Source organism: Coffea arabica, chromosome 2e, assembly GCF_036785885.1.
Source record: "Coffea arabica cultivar ET-39 chromosome 2e, Coffea Arabica ET-39 HiFi, whole genome shotgun sequence".
Lineage (NCBI taxonomy): Eukaryota > Viridiplantae > Streptophyta > Magnoliopsida > Gentianales > Rubiaceae > Coffea > Coffea arabica.
Window position 1 is genome coordinate 37,721,919 of NC_092313.1, and position 14,544 is coordinate 37,736,462.

The window sequence follows — 14,544 nt, forward strand, 5'->3', positions numbered from 1 at the left end:
TTTGAGTGTACTCCCTAAATTTAGCACTTTCTTGAACTAGTGTTAGATTCCAATTTTTATTGAAGAAACAACACATTTAAATAATCACAGTTAATGGTACCAAATTAATCGTGATTAGAGGACCAAAAGTGCTAAACAACTTGTTCAAAATAATAGCATCAAATAACCAAATAATCAACACAAAATAATCATAGAATATTCAACCAAAACCCAAGGCATGAAACTTTAGAAACACATGATAAAACACAAATCTAAAATGTTCACATTAACCATAATCAAGAACCCAATACAAAAGATAAAGAGTTGGAGAAGAAGTAACCCTCGTCACATAAGTTTCATCCCCTCCTTCTTCATCTCCATCTTCATCCTAATCTAACCAATATATAAGAGTGGATAACACACATTATTACCTAAACCATAACATATTAACCTAAGACTAAGAAAGTGTAAGAGTTGCATGTTTGTGGTGTATTCTTGTACTCTCCAAGCTTTCCTAAAATGAAATGATACAAGCTCATATTTAAAGAGAAACTTCCCTCTTTGGGTATTCCTTCTAGTCTGAACATTGGCTTCATATGTCAACATTTTTGGATCCAACCTAAATCACATCATTATAAAAGAAATAAGGTCAAGAATTATTGCTAAAATCTCATCTTCACAGTTGGAAATAAGTTGCCAATCATCGTTCAAAAGATGTGAAATAATAGAGGTGAAAACAAGTTGCGCAAAAGGCGGTGACAAAGTTTGATAGAATCCCTCCAAAACTAGGCCAGATTGTGTTAGCTGGATTCCTTTGCTATTTTTCCTCATATTTTTTTATAAGGTAAAAGACAATAAAAAGACATTCCCTCTAGCCAAATATACAAGAATAATCAAAGGAAGAGTATAGCTTTTATTGATTATATCAATCACTTTCTTGTAAAATTAAGTAAATAGGAGAAATCTCTTTAAACATGTAAAATTATACACATAATTTTCCTCACTTTGTAGTATATAGTTTTTAAAATGTAAAAATCCTAATTGCATAATAACTAATTACACATTAAATGAGGACTAAATTTCCAAAATTGCAAAAAAATTTTGGCCATGGTGAAATTTTGGAAAAGATTTTGAAAAAATTTTGATAGAATTTTCCCTTACAATTGGATGAAACTTTCTGTCAACAAATCCAATTTTAAGAAATTTTTCATATGGCAATTTTTTCAAGCACAATTCCAATATTTCTAATGTATTTAGATTTACAAAATATCATCACATGATACAAAATAGCAAACCAATTATTTCCCTCCCCGACACCTAAACTTCACATTGTCCTCAATGTGAGAAAAGAGAAAAGAAAAATTAATAAAGAGTAAGAGATAATACTCCCTTTATTCACTTGCGCTATCCAAATCCATAGCTTTGGGATGAGTTTCCAACCTTATTTGACAAAGAAAGGAGACTTCAATTAAGACACCACTTCAAAAGGCAAAATCAAAATAAGACAACTTCTTAAAAGTACAAACTTGCAACCATCAAGTAGTAAACATGCAAATCAAGGGAAAAAAGAAAAAGGATCAAGCATGTAGAACCAACACAGTGTTCAAAAATAATAAAAGCATGAAATTAGGTAATTTCATAAAACAAGTATATGGATTAATATCCAAAGCAAAGTTAAGCTAATTTTACAAAATATACCCATAATCATGAACAAAGTAAGTTCCAATTATACACTTTGTCATCAATGATCAATTTTTCCAAAGTTTCAACAGATGTAAAATTAATCCCAAAATAGGAGAAGCACACCAAATGAACATATAAATGACCTTCTTGGGAATTCATGAAATATTAAAAATCATTGAAGCACAAAGATCATAAATGTATTCATGAATTGTATCCATTAAGGCCATTTTCAATTCACCTCATCTTCTAGAATTACCTAAGAATTCAAAAATCACTCAACCAATGAGTATCATAAATTCCCACAAAGCTAATTAAGATGCTACATTGGCCATTTAATATGTAATTTTTTCATCAAACCAAAATAAGCATAAAATTAGCAAAAAATTCACCAAATATTCACGAACAATTGATTTATTCACCGTTAATAATCATCAACAACATGAACAACTGCAATAAAAATCACCAAACTTCATAAGACAAGAAATTCGAAATTGCCAAAAAGATAGGATATATTCACAAATGGCAATAATCAAAAGACAAAGTTTAGTGAAGATTTGTTATCTCAAACTTGTTCAGTGATGATTAGAGATGCAAATGATGCGAAATTCCCCTAGAAATGCACTCCAACTTGGCTCCAATTGAATGATTCAAAAAGGTGGAACCTCTAGCTCAAAGCAACCTTGAAACCAAATTTCAAGTGATTTTTGAAGAACTTTGAACCATAAAAGTTTCTCTTAGAGCTTCTGGGGAGTGTTTCGGTAAAATTAATTTGAAATTTTGATAGTGAAAAGAGAAATTTTGGTGAGTAGTGTGTGTTTTTAGTGTGAATATGTAATGATCCCACATCGGCTAGAGAGGGAGCTTGGGCTGTTTTGATAAGTCTGTAGTGGTTTCTCCCACCTCGACGAGGTCTTTTAGTGAGGTAGCCTGCGAGTGCCTGTTGTGTTGTCTAGCACCGCCAAGAACAAAACCCACAGCTCCATGGGGTGTCAAACTGTGGGACAATATTGTCAAGGGATTGTTAGAGTGGTATCAGAGCCGACTCTCAACCCTGGTATGCCAGCGAGAACGCTGGGTCTCCTATGGGGGGTGGATTGTAATGATCCCACATCGGCTAGGGAGGAAGCCTAGGCTGCTTTGATAAGTCTGTAGTGGTCTCTCCCACCTCGACGAGGCCTTTTGGTGAGGTAGCCTGCGGGTGCCTGTTGTGTTGTCCAGCACCGCCAAGAACAAAACCCATGGCCCCATGGGGTGTCAAACTGTGGGACAATATTATCGAGGGACTGTTAGAGTTGGTATCAGAGTCGACTCCTGACCCCGGTGTGCCAGCGAGGACGCTGGGTCCCCTAAGGGGGGTGGATTGTAATAATCCCACATCGGCTAGGGAGGGAGCATGGGCTGCTTTGATAAGTCTGTAGTGGTATCACCCACCTCGACGAGGCCTTTTGGTGAGGTAGCCTGCGAGTGCCTGTTGTGTTGTCCAGCACCACCAAGAACAAAACCAACGGCCCCACTGTGACAGCCCCACCTCACCCTAAGGCTAACCAAAGGGTTCGGCGGACCGCCTGCCCAGCTCTCGCCGGGGCTAAGTCATACCTCTATCAAAACTGGAACAAATCTACAAGAATCAAAACGAAATGGAAGGGCCGCCGCCATGCAGGATCCAACCAAGTACAAGGAAACTTTGTTCGCCAAAAAAGTAGGTACATTCCCGAATACATATGTTACATAAACATGAGGAAACACTTCAAAATATACATATTCGTAAGTTTACAGATCCAAAAAAAAACATTGTATTAAGATACATTTAGGGTTTTCCATACATCGAGGAGCTACACAAAAGAAGATTAAAATTAGCTCAACTCATGCTTCAAAATATCAGAGTCTCCAAAAGGTGGTTTCCTGTAAGGAAAACAAGGATAACGGAACGGGGTGAGTTAGAAGCTCAATAAGGTACAAAAAGAATAACAGTCAAGAACCACGGAATTTCATGCTCAATTAATCACATAGGTGTATCAAATAAGGAGATGAGCAAAATAACTTAGATAGAAAGGATACATGTGGCTCTCAGGAGCCAAATCCCCGTTGCAGTACTTGATCTGACTACGTTGACCCTCCGTCAACTTCCAAATAAGGAAACTAGTCCAGTAGAACACCACTTTAACGCCAAATCCCGTTCACCAAACATACCCCCTTACCGGGCCCGAACGCCAAATAGGAACAGAAATGGTAATACTCGAGTATACCGGAATCAACAGTTTCAATACTCAAAGATTCCATAAAAACAGGCACCCACGGATTGTCAATTTCCTCGACCAATCCCTTGCATGGCTCGATTTAATTAACTCCCCATAAGGTTGAGCTCAGGTTTAACAAGGAAGTCGTTGGACACACTTCCAAACGACATTATAACAAGTGCAGGTAACAGGCTCAAGTTCATAACAAGTACAAGTAATAGATTTCAGTTTGTACAACACAGGCAAGAGAACGAGTGTGATAAAGTACACCCTCGTCTCAATCAAACTAAACAGGATTTATAGTCATTCATGTCATAGGTTTCAAGTACAAATAACTCGAATAGCAACAATGCAAGGGAGTGGTACACTCACCAGTTCAAATAAGGATAACTTCAAAAGTGTCTTTCCCAAGTGTGGCTTTAATCGTCGGCACCTCCTAGAACAATCAAGGCAAACACTTAAGACTCGACTCCAAGACCTAGTATGGAATTCGCAAGTGAGACTCGGTTACGAGCCATATGCCAAGTCAAAAGAACCATTAATGCAAAGCAAAGAGGTGAACTTGGAGTGAAAAAGTAACAATTAGTTTTAAAGGCATGAACAACCTCAAAGCCCTACCTACAATGACTGACCAAATCCAAATTTGAAGTAGATAATGAAAGTAAGATAAATACTAGGAAAATAGGATTTTCCAGTTTGCACAACCCTATAAGAAAAATCATATCTCAAGTTTTGTAAGTCCAAAATTGATAAAATTTATACCGTTGGAAAATAAATTCAAAGGGCTATAACTTTCCAGAAAACACTATTGTAAGATTCAAAACACAAGGCAGTCAAATTCGAGCCTTAAGTTGCTGCTTCAACCAGTGAAAGATAGAACAGGTACAATATTTCAGTCAATTTTGAAAAATCACCATAAATTTCATAGATAGAAACAGGGCCTGAAATTAATACGGTTTATACCCCTATGAATCTAGTTTAAAACGCAACAAACAAAACTCAATTCCGACATTCCTACATCAAGATATAGCAAATTTCCCGAGACTGTGCAGAAGCTCCGCGAAAATGTTGACAGCATTTCCCTTATCTTTCTTTACTTTCCAACCAAACCTCAACATCCACAAATCACAAACTATCAAACACCTTTAATTAGAGCTACCATAAGGCTCAAATAGGAGTCATAAACCAAATCCACATATCATTAGAGTAAAATCATATGGAACGTATAAGTGCAAAATCAGACTAGGACATATGCGGAAACGAAATTTCGGTCGGAAAAGAAAAGGCAGATTTGCTGTTGCTTAGCGGAATTAACACAACTGAAGCTATCCTTGTCAGATTGAGGTGTAATTTACACCGTTTCGAAGCTAAGAGAAAGGACTAAAATGTTGAAGAAGGCCACTCAGTCCAGTTTGCAATGTATCTAGGTCAAATGTACCAAAACAACCCCAGATTTTCCAGTTCGCGGTTCAACTAGCAGTCCTGATTCATTCAAACATATCTCAGGACATACAACTCCAATTCAAGTGATTCCAAAGCCATCTGAAAGCTAAGATACAAGGCTATACGTCTTAAGAAGACATCAACAACCAAATCAGTAGTATTCCCAGTCAAATTAACCAATTACCAAAGCTGATTTTCAGTTTCGGACAGAATCAGGGCAGCAGGGGTATTTCAGTCTTTTCACAGGATACATTGCTCTGATTGGGATGAAATTTTGTAGGCAACTATAAAACATCATCCTCCATAACTTTCATGTTTTGTGCTAAGGCGAATTCGGTCTCTAACTAGGTGTAACAGTACCGGACAGAATTGGAAAAGCAAAGAAACCCTAATCTGGAATTCATGCATTCAAGTGCTATTCTTTCCCAAAACAACATCTAAAACAACTAAAAACCACTAATAAACAATTAATTGAAATAAAGAGGATGTTCTTGGAAAAATACCTTAAAATCACAAGAAAGATAGGAGCTTAATCTTTCCTTCTCCAAAACAACTCCACCAACACCTTTAACCTTCCCTATTGATCACTTGTATGGTGTAGTTTGTGATTTGGTTGGTTGAAACTCAAGATTTGAACAAGAAATTGAAGTGGAAGATGAAGAACTCTCTTGGTTTCTCTCTCATTAATTTCGGCCAAAGGAGACAAGAAAATGAATGAATTTTGGTCAAAAATCTGATTTTAGTAAAATTACCAATCTTGATCAAAAGTCCAACTTCTACTAGCATAGTGACACTTGACCCCTTTTTGGGTTATAAGCTTATCCTTTTGTCTAGCAAGTGTAATTTATCTAGCTAATTTCCAATTGTCTCCTAGCACCTTGTAAAATAATAATACTTAGCACAAAAATCACTTAATCAACAAAATTTTATCGCACTAGCGGGTCCCACGTCCATAACGCACTTCAAATTTAACCCGAACTAACTTAAGCTAGAAAAATGGTTGGAAAAACTATATTCACTTATAAAGTGTCCAGGAAATTAATGTAGTAAAATAAAATAAGGAAAATGCATGAAAAGGAATAGAATTAAATGGTATAAATTAATAAAAAACTTTACGGGCTCTCACACTCTCTCCCCCTTAAAGAAATTTCGTCCTCGAAATTTTCCTTTTAATGGGATCCAACAAATCTAAAGTAACCAATGACCTGTACCTTCTACGTCCTCAGAAGAAACGAGGGTCCTCATTCCAGTCCCTTTTCTATTTGACGGTCCATGGTCGGTCTGGGTTGGCTGCTGCGTTTCTTTCTTTTCGCGCAATTGAACCGGGCAATTAGTAATCCGATGCTCGGCGCTCCCACAGCGCAGACATCTTCCCCCCTTTTTCCAACAACCCACTTCATTATGATTGGATTTTCTACAATAGCCACAAAATGGGAAAGGAATTGAGGTTTGATCTCTTCGTGAGATACCTCTCAGTGGTACTTTTCCACTCGGATCTCCTCCTGGAGTATCCTTCCTAAGTGTCTCCAAAATTTTCACACCACCCGCTCCACGACCCTTCTTAGCAAATGGCCTACCTCGCTTACCCTGTTCTAGCCTTTGACTCTCAAAAGATTCGCTCCTTTTCTTTGCATGGAAGGTCTTCACTTGTGGCCTTGAAATTTTTGTCCTTTGAGTTTTCTCTGGAACCCCCATAGAAGTAGTGCTTTGCGCCATTGCCACGGCCTCCTCGGAAATCCCTTCGTATTTCCTTTTTAGCTCTAAGTTCTTGTGCAAGAGCTCAATGTTCTCTGAATGCTCGTGCTTCCATCGCCCTTCCCAGTATGCGGCTAGTTTCTTTTGGACTTCTATTTCATCTCGAAGAACCGCGATTTTCTTACACATCTCAACCCAATGTGCCATCTCACAGAATTGTTGGAACTCAGATGATAGCCTGTCAGGCAAAACAATGGGTCATAATAAATTCTTAAATACAAGTGGCACTCTCGATCCGTGTTTTGTTCAGCTGTTATTTTCCCTTTCTTCTCTTGACTCTTGGCCTCGCTTTGTTCCACGGCTATAACCATGTCCGCGACTACATCTTCCTTCCATATATATATATATAGTTTTTTCCCTCCCTCTTTCTTTTCTTTTTAAAAGGGTACTTTAATGAATGAATGCAATAAATTAACTAAAATAACAAAAATCCAACATACCAAATACATAAATAAACATATCCGCACATAACACGCCATATCAAGAAAACAGATAAGCAAAAGCACAAATACATATCAAGTTGGACAGATAACCATGTACACAAACACACATACTAACGTCAGGTGGTAGCAATATACTGGCGAATCAAAAGGAAAAGGTGAAGTCATCCCAGTCTCAGCTAAGATAACCCCGTCCGGTCTCTCACGTCACTTATTATCCAAACTAGATGTCCCTTGACCTCTTGTACTCATTCTAGCCAAACAAAGCCTGTTCATGTTCTGATACGAATCTCGTTGGTGAGAAGATTCGCGACCCAAGATCGATTGTTGGATTTGACGTCGGGTGCAAGAAACGGTGGCAGCGGAAACCCTACGACCCCTCTAATCCCCGTGACTACGAACTTGTTGATACTATCTCAACCCGTAATCAAACGAATTAGTGAACCTCAGGCAAGTGTAGAAGGCGCCACAATTCAAGTGCGATTCTTGAATTGATAAGCCGAACAAGAACACTAGAGTATAACTCTAAGTTGTTCAAGGTTTGCTCGAAAGCTATGGAGAAAACTCTCTCAATATTTTTATCATAAAAGTGTCTACCCTTTATTGATGTAATATGGTGCCTTATATAGGCTACAAGTGAAAACCCTAATCTAGTAGAAAATGGACTAAGGGCGCAGTGGATATGGGCCCTAATAAAGGAGGCTTAACCCCCGACGGGTTGGGCCTCACGTGGGCTTTCCTTCCTAGGCAGCCCACTCTAGCAAATAATAATGAGTAAATTAGCAATCCTACCCTTGGTGATTCTACGTGCGATATGCACTTAGCCAATTATTCAATCTAATCAACTAATGTGGAAATAACTAACTATGATGCTAAAACGGAAATTAGGGTTTGGCAAAACCCTAATCCTCGGGTGTAGCTTCAATGCTCATTATCGGACCGCGACCACCTTCACTTGAATGCATGAATCCTTCAAAGGACTTGTGTATGGCCTGAATAAGTACATTGAGTTGCTCACGAAGTTTCTTTGCGCGAGCTCGAGTAATGGGTCCACTTGGGGCGAGCACGTGATCCTCAGCTCCTCGATTACCCGAGCCATTTTTGGCTTGTCCACGTACCATGATGCTATCATTCCCCTCCTCTTGAGAAGGATTTGCCCTCAAATCAAACGCATCATCTGCATCAAAAGGAGCTAAGTCAGAGACATTAAATGTAGCACTAACTCCATACTCACCAGGAAGGTCAAGTTTGTAGGCGTTGTCATTGATGCGCTCTAACACTTGAAAAGGTCCATCACCCCGTGGTTGTAATTTGTTCCTCCTTTGAACAGGAAAGCGTTCTTTGCGCATGTGCAACCACACCCAATCGCCAGGCTCAAAAATCAACTTTTGGCGACCTTTGTTAGCTTGCTTGACATATTGAGCAGTTCTCCTCTCAATGTTAGCCCTGACTTTCTCATGCAGTTGCTTAACAAACTCTGCACGTTTCTTACCATCCAAATGTGCGCGCTCATTACTAGGTAATGGCACTAGATCAAGTGGTGTTAGTGGATTAAAACCATAAGCACATTCAAATGGAGAGAAACCAGTAGTAGAATGGATAGCCCTATTATAAGCAAACTCAACATGAGGTAAACATTCTTCCCATGATTTCAAGTTCTTTTTTATGATGGCACGCAACAAGGTACCTAATGTACGATTTACCACCTCAGTTTGACCATCAGTTTGGGGGTGGCTGGCAGTAGAGAATAGCAATTTGGTGCCTAACTTAGACCAGAGTGTCTTCCAAAAATAGCTCAGAAATTTGACATCTCTGTCTGAGACAATGGTCCTAGGAATGTCATGCAATCTCACAATCTCTTTAAAAAATAAGTTAGCAATATGAGATGCATCATCAGTTTTATGACATGCAATGAAGTGTGCCATTTTAGAGAATCTATCAACTACCACATAAATGGAGTCATGGCCATACTTGGATCTAGGCAAACCAAGTATAAAATCCATAGAAATATCGACCCATGGTGCACTAGAAATAGGTAACGGGGTGTAAAGGCCATACGGGTGTACCTTGGATTTAGCTTTCTTACAAGCTAAGCATCGCTCCACCACCCGTGCAACATCTCTCCTCATGTGCGGCCAATAGAAGTGCTCCTGCAGCATGGCAAGAGTCTTATCAACCCCAAAATGTCCCATAAGGCCACCCGAATGGGATTCTCGTACCAAAAGTTCGCGGATGGATCCATGTGGGATGCAAAGTCGATTGGCATAAAACAAGTAACCATCGAAAATGAAAAATTTACCTTGCCCAGTGTGTTTGCAAGAAAGGTAAAGTTCACCGAAATCACTATCTTGGGCATAGATGTCTTTAATCAGCTCAAACCCTAACAACTTAGCATCTAAGGAAGTGAGTAGAGAGTACCTTCGTGAGAGTGCATCCGCGACCACATTAGACTTACCAGCCTTATATTTAATTACGTACGGAAAGGACTCCATGAATGCGATCCACCTTGCATGCTTTTTGCTCAAGGTGTGCTGGGCCTTAAGGTATTTAAGGGACTCATGATCAGTGTGTATCACGAATTCCTTAGGCCTTAAGTAGTGCTGCCAAACTTGTAGTGCTCGAATGAGGGCGTACAACTCTTTATCATAAGTTGAGTAATTCAGTGCAGCCCCATTGAGTTTCTCACTAAAGTAGGCAATAGGTCTTCCTCCTTGATTCAACACAGCTCCAACTCCAATACCTGAAGCATCACAATCAATCTCAAATATCTTAGAAAAGTCAGGTAAAGCAAGTACAGGTGCATGTGTGAGTTTGTGCTTTAAAGCGTGAAAGGCTTGTTCTTGAGAATCTCCCCAATGGAAGTTCTCATTCTTCTTAATCAACTCGGTCAAGGGTGCAGCAATAGTGCTAAAGTCCTTCACGAATCTCCTATAGAAACCCGCAAGGCCATGGAAGCTTCGAACATCACCCACAGACCTTGGTGTTGGCCACTCTTGAATAGCTTTCACCTTTTGATCATCCACCTTCATTCCCTGCGTACTTATAACAAACCCTAGAAACACAAGCTCATTAGTGCAAAAATTACATTTCTTGAGATTGGCATAGAGCTGCTCTCGTCGAAGTACATCCATAACAGCCCTAATATGCTCGAGGTGTTCATCATAAGATTTGCTATAAATTAGGATATCATCAAAGTAAACTACTACGAATTTTCCTAAGAATGGACGCAGAACATGGTTCATTAACCTCATGAAGGTGCTAGGTGCATTAGTGAGCCCAAAAGGCATCACTAACCACTCATACAATCCATACTTAGTTTTAAAGGCAGTTTTCCATTCATCCCCCTCCTTAATCCTAATTTGATGGTACCCACTTTTGAGATCAATTTTGGTAAAGAACACAGCCCCATGTAACTCATCAAGCATGTCATCTAAGCGAGGGATAGGGTGGCGATACTTTACCGTGATGGCATTTACGGCCCTACAATCAGTGCACATTCTCCACGTACCATCTTTCTTGGGCACCAAAATGACTGGGACAGCGCACGGGCTTAAGCTCTCACGTGCCCATCCTTTGCCAAGCAAGTCGTCCACTTGCCTTTGTAACTCCTTAGTTTCCTCCGGGTTGCTCTTGTAAGCTGGCCGATTTGGCAACGAAGCTCCAGGGACGAAGTCTATTTGGTGCTTAATGCCTCTAAGCGGTGGTAATCCACTTGGCACGTCCTCGGGGAAGATATCAGCATATTCCTGCAACAGAGACTTAACCTCAAGAGGTATGTTAGTATCAAGTTCATGCACATTCAGAGCTACTTCTTTGCTAACAAGCATAAGAAATGGCTGCTCATCTCTCATTAACTTCCTCACTTTCTTGGCTTTTATCAGGAGCATTTGTTTTCCCTCAATTTTTACCTCACTCGCCGAGCTATCTATAGCCTTTTTTCTCTCTTTTTTTGCCTCGGCTCTATCATTTTCTTTTCTTTTTGCACTATACTTCTCAAACTCTTGTTGCAATTTCAATTGGTCCTCATGCACTTGTTTGGGGGAAAAGGGGAGCTAGTGTGACTTTCTTACTGTTGTACAAGAAACTATACTTATTAGTCACACCATCAAAAGTCACCTGTCTGTCAAACTGCCAAGGCCTACCTAGTATAATGTGACTAGCCTGCATAGGAACTACATCACATAATACTTCATCAGAATATTTATGGATTTGGAAGGATATAAGAACCTGCTTGGTTACTCGAACCTCCCCAGAGTTGTTGAGCCATTGGAGTTTGTAGGGTCGCGGGTGATCCCTTGTAGGCAACTTCAAGTTGTCCACCATGAGTGAACTAGCTACATTTGTGCAGCTCCCACTATCAATAATCACACTACAAAGTGCTTGGTTGACGAAGCACCTGATGTAGAAGATGTTCTCCCGTTGAAGCTCGTCCTCCTTAACACGTGCAGTTAATGCTCTCCGTGCAACCAATGCAGTCCCAAAATGACCCTCGGGTGCACTAAACTCCTCTTCATTTGGTGATTCCCCATCACTACCTCCGTCAAGAGGTAGTATGCCTTCGTACTCGGCTTCGTCCTCACTCACGATCTCACCATTTTGCATCATAATCATAGTCCTTTGATTGGGACATTGACTAGCAATATGGCCTCTACCTTGGCATTTGAAGCATCGAGTATCACGAGCTCTAGTTTGTACCCTAGACTCCTCAAATTTTGGAGTAGAAGAGGGCGGCTTACTAATACTAGGGTTGCCCACCTTACCTCCTTCGAATCTCGGCTTTGGTGTAGGAGCATTTGGTGAAGGCCGAGAATCATTCCTTGGTTGGAATGGGTGGTTGGTAGAGTAGGTGGTATTGCCGAAATTCGATCGAGTGGTACACCTCCGCTTGAGCCTTTGCTCGACCTTAATAGCCTTGTCTACAAGCTCATGCAACTCCATATAATGTTGAAGTTCCACTCGTTCAGCAATATCGGGTCGTAACCCGCTCAAGAATCTCGCCATGGTGGCTTCAGGATCCTCCTGTACATCCGCTCTAAGCATCAGGATCTCCATCTCCTTGTGGTACTCATCCACACTCCGGTTGCCCTGGACTAAGGTTTGTAACCGGTGGTATAAATCCCTAGTGTAATGTCCAGGTACAAAGCGGGTGCGCATCATGGCTCGAAGCTCGGGCCATGGAATAAGCTCAGGTAGCCCATTTCTCCTTCTAGACTTCTTGATTTGGTCCCACCAAACCACAGCGTACTCAGTGAATTCCATGGTGGCCAATTGCACCTTTTGCACCTCGGTGTAGTTTTGGCAAGAAAAGACCATTTCGATCTTGGATAACCATTCGAGAAAGGTCTCGGGATCGGACCGTCCTTTGAACTCAGGGATTTGCATCTTGATTCCCTTGAATACATCGGTAGGTCCAGTCTGGTTCCTTTGCCTTGGTCGAATTCGAGGTTCCTCATCATCATCATCATTATTGGAACCATCGGACGACTCCTCCACGCCCCTTCGCCTTCACATGGATTTAGAGGTTTTTGGTGTTCCAGACGCTCGGAGTTGCAGCAACTCATCTTGAAAGGGTTCTAGCATGCGTTGGAAACGCCTCTCCATTTGCTCCATCATCTGTTCAAAGTTCATGGGACGGGATACTCCTTCGTTTCCACTAGACATGGAGTCTCAAGTGTACCTGCAAGGGTTAGTAGCAAAGGAAATAGGGAAAAAAGTAATGTTTTCTTTTGCTTTTTTTTTTGTCACTTCACTCCCTAAGTGTTTACTCTCACACTCGTATATGGTAACTCAAATCACTCTAATAAGCTCACCAAAATATTCTCTCACAGCCCCTTGCGAAACCTTGAAGAAAGTAGAGCTCCTCAAGTGCTCAAATTTAGCTTAAAAATCAAGTTCACGCTAGAATTTGAGGTTCGTAAGAGTGGAAATTTTCTGGGAAAACAAAATTAGGACACTAAGAATGGAGTGATAGAATATATTCAAGAACAAAAATCGAGAAAAGACTAGACACAAAAGCTACAAAAAATTAAGAATGATGCTCAAACACCTAGCCGACAAGGAAGTTGGTTCCTTTTGCGTTGCTGGATTTTTGGATCGTTTACCAACCAAGGTCAACAAATGCTTGGCATTTGAATGGGAGAGAATGAAAGACACAATAAATGACTCAAGACTGACCAGGACTCAATGAACAACTCAATGGGCAAATCCAGAAACGACTCAAGGCTGAAATGACTCAATGGACTTTGGCTTGCTGGAATTTTGTTTTGTTTTTTGTGTTACGGCTGCCTTGGGCTTGGCTGATGATTTTATGGGGAATTGGTTCTGTGGGGAATGTGCAAGAATGGGTCGGTTAGCCCTTGATAGTAGTTGATATCTGCTCACCAGGTGTTGTAACCGAAAGTGGAAGCAAATGCTAGTGGGCGGTGGTTTTGCTTAGGAGACTGGTTTGTAGTGTGGCTGTCTAGGTAGCAAGGTGTGGTGCGGCTGTTTGGGGCTGTTTTGGGGTCTGTTTGTTGTGCAGAGGTGCGGTTCAAATGCCACGGTATCAATATGGGCAAGTGGGGGCTACAGATCAGGAAGCAATAAGAATGGAAACCCCTTTGGATTTAGAAATCAATCAGGATTGGAAGTCCTCCAGCGGCTGTTTCTCTCTCCTTTTTTTTTGTTTCTTTTCTTTTCTAGATGTACAGCCGACCATGTTCCTCTTCCCAAGTGCTCTAGGATTGCACCATAACTAAGATACCCACGTTCTTCTGGCTGCTGTGTTTGTTTTTTTTTTACGCAACAGCAACTTCAGATGAACACGGCTTCGTTGGGCAGAATTTCCCAGGTCTGTCCGAGCTTAAGTGCGGCTTGTTTTGATGGTTTTTTTTTTTTTTGGGTAAACAGGTAGGCTAGGTTTTGGTTCCCAAACGGGTCAAGGTTCTGCTCCAGGTATAGACCACCCCTTTAGCAATCAAGAGTTGCGAATCAAACACAAAATTTCCAGCAAATAGCTTCAAGAACGT

The 14,544-nt window shown here is 40.5% G+C and overlaps 1 pseudogene; it reads right to left on the bottom strand.

The window, feature by feature from the left end:
- Nucleotides 1-8,439: 8,439 nt before the first annotated feature.
- LOC140036279 (uncharacterized) lies at nt 8,440-12,919 on the bottom strand (annotated as a pseudogene).
- Between the last annotated feature and the right edge of the window lie 1,625 nt (nt 12,920-14,544).